Source organism: Eptatretus burgeri, chromosome 12 (assembly GCF_056783735.1).
Source record: "Eptatretus burgeri isolate ZD-2024b chromosome 12, Ebu_testis_v1, whole genome shotgun sequence".
Taxonomy (NCBI): domain Eukaryota; kingdom Metazoa; phylum Chordata; class Myxini; order Myxiniformes; family Myxinidae; genus Eptatretus; species Eptatretus burgeri.
The window spans coordinates 83,116,484-83,129,303 of NC_140972.1; positions in this window are offsets into that span (position 1 = coordinate 83,116,484).

Genomic DNA, 12,820 nt, shown 5'->3' on the forward strand with positions numbered 1-12,820 from the left:
CAAGTGATTCCCAAGTTATGGCCATTTATTTACCAACCAATGACAGGACACTTGCTGCGTAGGCGTGGCCGATGCGCCATTTAGTTACCAATCACAGGACACGTTGCTGTGTGGGCGTGGCTGCGTAGGCCGGTGCACGGCCGGCCGACGATGATGTCACATTCCGTGCTGGTTACGATGGGGATCGATCGGTGCCTTAGTTACTGTGGGGTAGGAGTGCCAATGGTAAATGGCAGCGAATGTCATGGCAAGCAAAGACAGGGAGGTAAACTTGATTTTAATTAACTCTGTGTGTAAGTATCACAGCAGTTGTTACTTCAATGCAAGCGATAATTCGTGGAATGATGTGAACATTCCATACGGGCAAGCACTACTTTTGAATAGTGATGACTTACTGTATTCCAATAATATCTTGATTTCTTATCCGCATTTATAGATAAACACAATGCCCTAATCCAGTCGTCGTTTATGAGAGCGAAGGAATGGCCTGTGTGGTTGTTTGAAAGTTTTTTTTTTTTGCATGTACAGCCACGCACATATGGGCACGCGAGAGCGAAGGAACGGCCTGTGTGGTTGTTGTTTCTGGCACGCGGTTTGAAAGTTTTTTTTTTTTTTTTTTTTTTTTTTTTTTTTTGTATGTACGGACACGCACGTACGGCCATGCGAGAGCGAAGGAACGGCCTGTGTGTTTGTTTCTGGCAAGCGGTTTTAAAGTATATATATATATATATATATATATTTTTTTTTTTGGGCACGTGGAAGCGAAGGAATGGCTTGTGTGGTTGTTGTTTCTGGCACTCTGTTTGAGTTTTTTTGCGGGGGGGGGAGGGTTTGCACGTATGGCCACGCATCTACGGGCATGCACTGGTCTCTCTATAATTCCAGCAATCTCTATGTGCATGTTTGTCTGCGACCACTGGTCCGATCTACTTGAAACTTGCCAGGTATATTGCTGGGGACCTGAGGATGTGCCTTTTCAAGGTTTGAAATTAATCGGACAAGTGGTTCCCAAGTTATGGTCTCCGTACTCGCAAGCCGTTCGCGTCTGCTTTGGCTTTGGGAGTTGGACCAAACCATTTCACGTAAATAGAGGGGGGGAGGGGGTGCCCAATACAGAGCCTCTCTGGATCTTTACTTTTTGCCAAAAACAACAAAAGAAAAAGAACCGTTAGTTTTATTGGTCTATTATAGTTCGATTAAAGATAATAGGCTAGCAATTCAACATTGAGAATCTGTGCTTCCCAAGCCATGGTCTCCCACCGGCCAAGCGTCCATAGCAACGTCGCTTTTTAATCCTTCGATGTCGGCTCTTCCTATCATGGCGAAGCAGAATTCGCCAAGCGTTGGATTGTTCACCCACTAACAGGGAATGTGACCTGGACATTTTGAGGTATGTTGGGACGTCTTCGGACTTTGTATCGTCATTTATGAGTGTTTAAAGAAATCGCGGCTTCATGGCCCGGAGCGCCACGCCTCGACTAATGTTAGGCCGCAACGGCTCGGAGCCCCTTTAGCGACCAAAATAGTTTATTTCACCTTTCTAACTTATATCGCCGGATGCCTGATATTATTACCTGCACGATGGTGTGTGTGTGTGTTTAATTTTTGTGACTTTGCACCGTCGAGTTATAAGCCAATAAAATATTTTGCGGTCTGGTATGCTGATTGAGATGGTGGAGCTTGTGCAGGATGATGCGGTTTCACTCTACCGGCTCGCACGAACGAACGGAAAGATATTTTTGAATTCTGTTCTTGGATTATACAGTATCTATAGGGTAGTAATGAGATTACCTCGAAAATCCGATTTAAAAAGGCTTAGGCTTAGTAGCTTAGCCACGACTTGCATTTTTTACTCGGAAAAATAACGTTCCGGAAGGAATTTCTCTTCCGCCATCATCCGAATAATTTTCCATTTGCACGAGGACAAAGACGAAGGATACACCGACAGAATAAGGTATCTCATTAAACTGTGTGATTTAGAATGATTACATTAGAGATTTTAAATGTAGCGTCGAAAATAAAATAGAGGATTGCCAGCTTCTTCACCATGTCGACCCCGCAACGGTTCTGGGCCCTTTAGCGACCAAAATGGTTTATTTAACCTTTCTAACTTATATCGCACTGTACTTAAACAAAGGCTCGCGGTTTCAAAGTTGTGTTTTTTTTTTTTTTCCACTTACGGGCACACACGTTACGGCACGCACGTACGGCCATGCATAGGCTTGCCTCTGAAAATCAGAAATGTCGCAGAAGTCAACCTGGTGTCAATGTGCAGCTGAGCAGAAAACTGCGAGAAGGGCAAAGATCTGCATGGTCAGCACGGTCTGAAGATTATCACCTCACTGCAATATTTAGCCCGACAAGGTTTTGCAATTCGTGGGGAGGATGCCTCTGAAGGGAATTTCAAAATGCTCTTACAGTTGCGGGCCGAGCATGATGTAAACCTCAAGACGTGGCTGTCAAGGAAGACGACGTTCACAAGTGGAGAAATTCAGAACGAAATTCTACAGTTGATGAGTCATGCCATCCTCAGAAATATCTGCAGTAACGTGAATGAAATGTCCACTCAGTTCGGACTCGTAACTGATGGAACGCAAGATATTCAGGGTAATGAGCAGGAGTCGGTGTGTGTGCGCTATGTGATGGATTCCTTTGATGTTCAAGAAGATCTCATCGGCCTCCACCAAGTATCGTCAACAACAGGAGTATCACCTTGTAAGATGCTTCAGGATGTCCTAATTCGGTGTCGACTCCCGATTGAACATCTTAGAGTGCAGACTTACGTTGGGGCAAGCAACATGTCCGGAAAGTACAAGGACTGTCAAGCACAGCTAAAAAAATCTCCAACCGCTGGCCAATTACGTTCACTCTGGAGCTCATGTCACCCAACTCATTACATCCAAAGCCCGACATACTGCACCGTTCATAAGAGACGCCCTTGATTATGTCCAGGTACTCAGCAACATCTACAGCAACTCTGGAAAATTCAAGCATCTGTACTTGAATATCCACGCTGACGATGCTGACACTCCTTGCCCTACACACCTGAGGCCAATTTGCCCGACGCGTTGGTTAACTCGTTCTCCTGCCGTGAAATCGATATTGGATAACTATGAAGCGGTACTGGATGCCCTTCAACAAGCAAGTGATGACTTTGGTACGAACACGGCATCGCGAGCCAACGGTATTCGAAGCTGCCTTTCATCAGGAAAGTGTGTTCTCTGTCTGTTTGCATCATTGCCCGTTCTCCAATCCCTTGAATACCTCAATAAGGCACTTCAGGGTTCACAAGTTACCGTCTCTGGTGTGCTTACTGCTGCAAAGGTAACTGCACAGAATCTCCAATCTCTCCGTACCGACCAGACGTTTAAGGAGGTTTTCGAAGCAGCACAACAGAAGCTCCAGCAGTGCCAACTAGATCCAGTGACCCTCCCTCGTAAGCGCAAGCTTCCGAAGAGACTTGATGGAGGCACGCAGGAATACACTGCCAATTCTGCAGAGGAGGTATACAGAGTTGAATTTTTCAAAATCATCGACAGCGCATCCAAGAACTTGAACGAGTACTTCACATCAACCAAACTCATGGCGTATAGGGACTTGGGTGAAATGCTCCTGTCTGGGTCATTCAAACCACAAATAGTCCGCAAATATCCCAAACTGTCGGATTCCCTAGAGCAAGAACTTGGCTTCTTTCATAACCAGTTCAGTGGTTCATCTGTTGAGGATTACCGTAAGATATTTGTAGACATGGTGCCGGAAGTCCGTCGAATGTTCCCACAGGTAGAACGTTTGCTTAGGCCTATGGAGTTTCCCCAGCAAGTTCATGCGAAGCTGAACGGTCATTCAGCGCACTCGGACATATGAAGACTTGGTTACGTTCCACAATGACCCAACAACACCTCAACCATCTCTTGATCTGTCATGTTCACCGAGATCGTCTGACTGCACTTGACCCCCAAGACATTGCTACAAAGTTTTTAACTGGATCGGCAGACAAGAGGGTTCATATTTTTGGCAAATTTTAAGGTAAGTTGACCGTACTCATGTAATATCAATTTGTATGTCAGTATAGTTTTCAGTTTATGTTTAGTGAATCGGTTCAAGGGTTGTCATAAGGAGGCTTGATAAACAATTATATATATATATATATATATATATATATATATATATATATATATATATATATATATATATATATATATATATATATATATATATGTGGTTTAACTTTCATGCCTTCTGGAGCAACCTTATGAGAATGTGAGCCATAGCTGGGCAATGAGTCGTGTTACAGATACTGGACCAGCTTTTGATCTTCTCGAGATCAGCTTTGAAGGACGTAGTAGCTAGGACACATTTCCACAGTTTTGTGGAACTCCAAAGAGGTAACAGGTGTATCAATGAATTGCTGTCCACATTCTGACAGTGACGTCTTTATTTATAACTTTCTTTTTTCTTATCATTAGCACTTCCATTCCTGAAGTAAGTGTTACTTTCATTTTCCTTTTTTTTGCACAATGTGCAAATGTTGTCGTTACATTTATTCTCCGATTCTCCTATAACCATGAAGATAGTGCCCTGATTCTTGGAGTACTGTACTTATTATATAATTCTTTGGTTCCATTCTCGGTTTAGTTTCCTTTTCTTCACCATTGTTTAGTGAATCTCTGTCGAGTTTTCAGCAGTAAACTTTTGCTTTGAATTTTGCTACTTTTGCTCTATAGTTTGATATTATTTAGCTTTGGGGTTTAGTTCAATACTATTTGTGATTGTCAGGATAGATTAATTTTTTTGACGTTTTATTTTACCCCACACGTGCGAAGTGAAAAGCAGGGTTAACCGGTTACGCAATTGGTTCACTTTTGTATGTTTGTCTATCTGTCTGTGTCTACAAACGTCAGTTTATGATCCAGGAACAACTTCATTTCAATTGATTGTTATATTTTGAACACAAATCGGAAAATGAACCTGTAGTTTAGCAGTACTTTGGCTCTGTATTTGGCCCGATCATGTGTGTACAGATGAAGAGAATTAAAATTAAAAAGTTTTTACTCTGTCTGCCTGATTGGCCGTCAAACAAAATCGAAAATCATTCCAAACAGGGAACTTGCTGTTTTTAAGGACATCATAAAGGACACATACAACAAGCATGAAGAACTAATGTAATCTGCTAAATCAGGTGGTGCAAAAGACGCTGCATCAACGGCGGTGAACTTCCAAAAATTGTTTTTTTCTACAACCTTTCAATTTTTTTTTTACTTTATTTCAATTTAATTATATACTTGAACACTATCGAATACAAATCGCCATATTGGAAAAAAAAACCCTTCCGTTTAGCAGTACACGGACAAAATATTACGGCATTTTACCTCATCACGACCAATCAAATTTGCCACCCATGTCCTTGTTTCTCAAACCTTTGTGGGGTAAAGTGTTCTCTTCAACTCTCTAGTTGTTGTCGTTTATGCGTGGTGTTGGCTTAATAGTTAGGGTGGTGGGCTTGGGATCCTATGATCCTGAGTTCAAATCCCATTTGGCTGTTGAATTATTACCAGGTGGGATTGACTCTGCCTGTCATCCTTCCGAGGTCGGCAAAATGAGTGCCAGCTTGCTGGTATCCTGTGTCAGGGTGGCGATCTGTCCAGGATTGTGCCCAATAGCCAAGGAGACTGCTTCGGCAGCACCAAAGCTCTGCACAGAGTATGGTCCTCATGGATGGATGTCGTGGTTTCTTAATCCACAAATTATAATGGGTATCCACATACTTTTGGCCATGTAGTGTGCATGCTCCAAGCACTGAATGCCATTCCAAAACACCTGATTGAGAGATTAAGCAAAAAAAATACAAGGGACATGGAAAAAAATCCTTTGTTTTAAATGATCAAGATTTGTATGTGTGCTATGAACAACAATAAAACAAATCTCTGACTACTCCACCACTCACCCATCTTTGTATGTAATATGCAGATCGTTCTGTTCCAAAGCAAATAATAAATAAAGAAATGCACGTGTAACATTACATTTTGAAAAGTCACAAGTCATACTATTTTGCTCATATATTAAAATGAAGTTCCAGCCCCAGATTTCCCAACCCCCACTCTCCCCACTCCCCACCCCCATTCAAACTCCCCTTTTATGTTGTTCTAAACACCTGATTCACATTTCTAATTTAGCTGTAGATGTTTCAAACCGGACAACTCCTCTTAGATGATAAGTGTGTGTTTGCCGTCTAGCCAAGGTAAAAGTGTCCATGTCAAATAATTTTTTCAAAATACCTTGTCCCCATAATGTACATCATGCCAATGGCTGTTGCCATGCATTGGTCATGATTAGTCCGATAGATGGCAGCAACTGTTCACCTAACAAACATGGTTCATTTGTGTCATGTTAAAGTTTATATCTAAACAGCATAACAAATATCGTCGGTATTGCGATCTGCTTAAAATTATTTGCTTCGGGTCTCAGAGCATCAGAACATTCATGGGGTTTTATCATCAAATAAAGTTTAACACGGTCAAGCTTTGACGAGCAACTTTTCATTCTCCCTTGTCTCTCATCAATGCAATACAATGACGTCTATAAGGTCTTCTATATTAGAGACAAGAGGGATCATGGGCCCAGCTTGCAGCATTTTCAACAAAGATTTTGGAAATGATGTATGGTCGCTAACGAGGCCTTTGACGCGTGCACTGTGCGTATGTTTTCAGTGCCTCGCTTCTGCTAGGGTGAGCACATTTATCCTGCCATAGCAGGAGAAATGTGCAAGTCAATTAGTCTTTTAAACATAATTTTCAGCATTTAAATGGCTTATTGGCAATTCAAAAATGGTTAACAATAATTGTTGTGTTCCTTGTTGCAAATCGGACTCATGGAAATATCAGAAATACCCGTGGTTGAGACTGAGAGGTGTTGAATTCCTATCATTTCCTGTTAATAAAAGCGAGCGGCCGCAGTAGATACAGGAGCCTGCAAAAGTATATTCCCCCTCCATTGTTTTCACGTTTTGATGCCATCTGAGCTTATTTCATGATGCTTTCAAATCAAAGTAAATATATATTGTATATAGTCTTCACAAACTACTCCAAGGTGATGAAGCTAAAAAAAAATGCAGATAAAATGTGAATAAGTGAGATGGACAGAGAAAATCTGATGATTCTTAGTTGCATAACTATTCAAACCCTTTGCTGAATGAACCCTAAATCACTTGAGGAGCAAATTATTTGTTTTAATTGTTCCAAAATAAGTGTAATAGGTTTAACCTGAATGTAAATCAGTGGTTTAATTTTAAAATTAAGCTCTCCCACTTATCTAAGGAGTTTTAAGGTGCAACTCACTTGGTTAACCAACAAGGCAAACATGAAGAAGGAGTTTTCCAAAGAAGTCAGACATCAAGTGGTGGAGAAGCACCGTTCAGGAGAGGGTTATAAGAAGATTTCAAAGTCACTCGTTGAAGTATGGTGAAATCCATCATTAAGAAGTGGAATTTGTATCATACCACACAGACTCCATTCAGATCAGGTCACCCATCCAAACTCAGCAGCCAGGCAAGCAGGAGCCTGGTTTTGGATGTCACGGTAAATCCCTGACAATGACATTGAAAGATCTGCAAGGCTCTATGTCTGAGATGGGGATCAGTGTTCATCAATCAGCAATAGCCCATTCCGTTTACAAACCTGGCCTCGATGGACAGGTGGCAAGAAAGAATCCATTACTGAAAAAGATGCATCTAAAAGCTCGTATAGAGCTTGTGAAAAAGCATCTTATACCGAAGGGATGTGGAGAAAGGTTTTGTGGTCATACGAGATAAAAATTGACCTTTTTGGTCTAAATTCAAAACTTACATCTGGCGCAAGCCCACACTGCACATCACCCAGTCAACCCAATCCCTACTGTCAAGCATGATGATGTCAGCATCACGTTATGGGGCTGCTTTTCAATAACAGGGCCTGGCAAGCTTGTCAGGATAGAAGACACAATGGATGGTGCAAAATACAGGAGAATCCTTGATGAAAACCTGCTTGAATCAGCTATGAATCTGAAACTTTGTAGGTGATTCACATTTCAGCAGGACAATGATCTGAAGCACAAAGCTAAAGCCACACTGGAGTGGCTGAATAACAAGAAAATAAATGTTCTCGAGTGGCCCAGTCAAAGTCTTCACTTGAACCCAATTGAATATTTATGGCGATACTTGAAGATTGCAGTCCATAGACTATCCCCATCAAACTTGGCAGAACTAGAGCAATTTTCACGTGAAGAATGGACAAATATTTCACCATCTCACTGTGAAAAGCTGGTAAAGACCAACTCTAAAAGGCTCGTAGCAGTCATTACTGTGAAAGGTACTTCCACCAAGTACTGACCTTAGGAGCTGAATAATTTTGCAACCAGTGAATTTTGATTTGTACATGTTTTTGTAGGTATCCCTGACATGGAACCTCCTTCAACTATAACAGTGTTTAATTTGATCTCTTCAGTTATGAATAAAAAAGTTCATTTGGGAAATGTTTTTCTGCATGTTTCATAATTCATATAAATGTGGCATTATTTGTAGGAGGTGAATACTTTTTCAGGCTACTTTAAATAAATAAAAAATAGGACCACTGGACGTGCAGCTAATCTGAGCCCTGGTCTAATGTTGTACCCAAATTTGGTGACATTCTGACGGGTGGGTCTGGAGAAGATTTTTAAGGAATTTACTAAGTCAGCCATTTTGACGTATTTAAAGTCACGTGACTGGAACAAGCTTTGCAATCTTCATTACCAGTCAGGAGTGGAATGTTGCTGCCAAGTTTCAGCTGGATCGGCTCAGCGGTTTGGCCGGATAAGTTGAAATATGAGATGGACGGACGGTGCATGATGACAATACCTTACCTGGAATTGCAATTCCACATAAGGTAAACACACACACACACACACACACACACACACACACACACACACACACACACACACACACACACACACACACACACACACACACACACACACACCCACACACTTCTCCTTTTAGCAATGAATACAAAAATCTACTATAATTCATCTTGTGGCCACAGAACCAAACAAACAATCTATTTATAACAGCCCTCACAGGTTCCATAGCTCCCACCCTCCCCCTCCTCCTCCCCAACAAGATTAATAGTAAACATTTTCATTTACACTAACCCTGTACATTCACATGCACCATATATGTCCTTCTCATTGGTGTTCAGAAGCACCCAACGCAGATACGACGTCTTCGACAGCGAAGTCTATCTGATGCATCCAGCTCCCATGTAAATATAGTTGGCACAAGCTTTGTGCATGTTCACGTCACGAAGATGTCCTTTGCCGAAGAGTTGCTTCGCATTACTTGGTAATGACGCATAGCATCATCTTTTCAATTGTAGATTCCCATTAAATAAATCACCAAGCCTGCCATGTTCATAGGAGGCACTCCCACAAGGTTCAAAGTCCATTCAATGGTAGCGATCCATCGGGGGGGGGGGGGGGGTTGTGTAGTATATGCTCATCCACTCGGGCCTTGCACCGACCCACATGGTCGGGAGTTTCCACGACAGGCAGCTGCCCATTTGGCGAGCTGACAAAGTTATCAACTCTTTCATTGAGCAGAGGCACAGCCCTTTTAATCAGGTACTTTTCCAAGTATTTTCAGCTTCTTTTAGAAGCTTTGTGAGTCATTTTGGTGACAATCCTTGTGTTGCACCCACGACATCATTTTGTGGGACATTCAAACATCGCACATGCTTTGGGTTACTCAAAGATGAATGTGATCCTAATCTCCAAGTTACACAGTCAACAGTGCTGTGATTTTTTTTTTTAAACATATCTTTGGAGTATTGAATTTAAGATTAAAAAGCAAATCCATCAATTTGATTGAGGCCTGCCCAGTTGAGGCCATCTTGGAGTTCCATTTTGGTTCATAATGGCCTTGATATGACACCAATGCTAAATACTTTCATGACGTCTATTTGTGTCTTTAGTTCAGACTTCACAAAGGGTTTAATAGTCGAACCCCAATTGTTTAAAATCAAATGACAAACCAGCATTTGATGGGGAGAGTGTTTCACTTCACAGAAAAAAACTCATTCACCCCAAATAAATCTGCTTCTCCAGTTAAGCAGCTTTCGGTGCAACAAAACGACATAAAGAAGCTTTCATGTTATTGTGTGGCATTTCCCATTAAAACATGTCACATGTCATTCCACTCATGCATAACCTCAAAATCTGTATGAAAAAAAAATCCCTCCCTGATATATTTTTGTCTGCTCATTTAGTTCTTGATGATCCCTGATGGCTTTGCTTCTGCTCATTTAATCATTATTGGTCCCTGATATTTTTTGCATCTGCTCACATAGTCCTTATGGGTCCCTGATAGCTTTGAATCTGCTCATTAGTCCTTAATGACCGCTGATGGCTTTACTTCTGCTCGTTCAGTTTAATGGTTTCTGATAGCCTTGCTTCTGCTCATGTAGTCCTTATTGGTCCCTGACAGCTTTGCATCTGCTCATTTACGAGGAGAGCTCCAGCTTTGCTGCTTTAATAATAGAGATGGAAATTTATTCTGTAAAGCTAAAGAGCTCTTTTATATAGCTGTCAAGGCCTATGGAATAGTAGAATGATGGGGGACAATGGATCAACAGATAAAAAGGGGGAAAAAAGGTAAGAACAGTGGGATAGCAACAAACGGACACATGACAACGCGAGGAATGGAATTGGAGAACGAGGTCTCGGAACGGTGTCGTGAAACTCACCCACGAAGACGGTTCCATTTGGTGAGAGAAGAGCAGGGTATGAAAGAATGAAGGTGAGCATTCAGTTGAGAATTGAAGGGAACAAGGGAAGGGTTTCTGACAGAATGGATGCAACCTTGGAGATGGATTGGAGATTCCTGGTGCAAGATTATAACCACAAGGAGAGCTTTAGATCCCATGTCCTTCGGGGGGAGTGGGCACAATGACAATGGGTAGCACAAGCACTAGTCCACAATGGTGAGCTATATTATTTAATAACTTGGTAGTCAAAATGGGACAGAACATGAGGTTACATTTGGCAGCAGATTTGAAATCCTGTCTGGAAGAGCTCCTGATTTAAGTAATAATAAAGTTATCTTGTACACTTCTATATGCGAGTGAGACATTAGAAAGTATTGAACATTCAATATTGTAAAACAAAACCTGGTGTGAAGAATGTCAGTCATTTACACTCTTTTGTCATATCACGACAAAAGTAGCGAAGTGACTTCACAAAGAGTGTGATAGTAGAAGCTCACACAACTCTGCTCTACCTTCAAGAGGTGGCTAATCGGACAAAGGTATTTATAAAGACCCTCTCAAGCCCGTGACTCTCCTCCCTCAAGCTCCCATTAATGGATAAACTCTCTAAAGACCTGTACTGGATAAACTGTGGGACAACGTTCTCCAGCTAGCAGAAACCTTCAGGCATTTGCTCATTTATTACTGACTGAATCATAATTAATTCCTAATCTATCGATAATTCCAGCAATCTATGTGTGTCTGTCTATATGTCTGTATGTGACCGCCGTTTCTCGACGACCGCAAGTCCGATCTGATTGAAACTTGCCAGGAATATTGCTGGGGCCCCGCGGATGTGCCTTTTCGAGGTTTGATATCAATCGGACGAGCGGTTCCCAAGTTACGGCCATTTATCTGTCGACCAATGACAAGACACGGTGCTATGACGTCACGAATGACGTTACAATTAACATTTATTTATTTATTAATTCCCACGATTGATGTCACAATTCTTCTTCTTCGTTTGGTATGACGTCACAATCGACACTGGGGACCTGAATATGTGCCTTTTCAAGGTTTGATATTAATCGGACAAGCGGTTCCCAAGTTACGGCCATTTATCTGTCAACCAATGACAGGACACTGTGCTATGACGTCACAATTAATGTTTATTTATTTATTTTTTGTTTTTTTGTGAATACATTTACAGAGAGGAGAGGGGAGGGAGAGAGGGGGGGTGAGAGAGAGGGAGTCACAACTCAAGAGAGGGGGAGAGAGGAGGGGCGAGAGAGTGGGGGCGAGAGAGAGGGGGCGTCACAATTCTTCTTCCTTTGATATGACGTCACAATTGACGCTGGGGACCTGAGCATGTTTCCCAAGTTATGGCCATTTATGATACGGTTGGTCCGATCTAATTGAAAAAATGGCACAATCCAGTCGTCGTTTACGAAAACGAAGGAACGAAGCTGCACATACTGGCACGCCTCACCCACGAGAGAGGGTACTGGCATAAGAGAGGGGGAGAGAGGAGGGGGCGAGAGGGGGGATGAAAAAATGCCCCAATCCAGTCGTCGTTTACGCACCTATGGGCCTGCACTAGTGTATTAAAAGCATCGTGTAAAACGAATGTTAAAATCACAGAAATGTTCAACAGTGGCCCATATCGAAACATTTCTGTAATATAATATCAGGTGTCACTCACGAGTTTAATTATTTATTTTTGTAATGCAATTTTGAATTTTTAAATTCTATTTTGAAATACGAGAACCTAAATTTGCTTTCTGGGTTAGGTTTTTGAGCCTGAAGTTAAGGGTTCAATCTCTGACAAAAATCCTGAGTTGCACCCCATTAGCACCAGGATGCATTATCCACCAACATGTTGATAACATTCTGCCACTGGAACACTCCCCCAGCTAAGAGTAAATGCTCTGCAAGACCATGCTGGTTTGGGTACGTTCACCGTCTGCCAGAACACCAACTCACAAAACAGTTACTCGAGGGGGAGTTTGAAACGGGCATATACCCTGCCCAGTTGGCATGTCGAGACCACAATGAAATTACTCCCT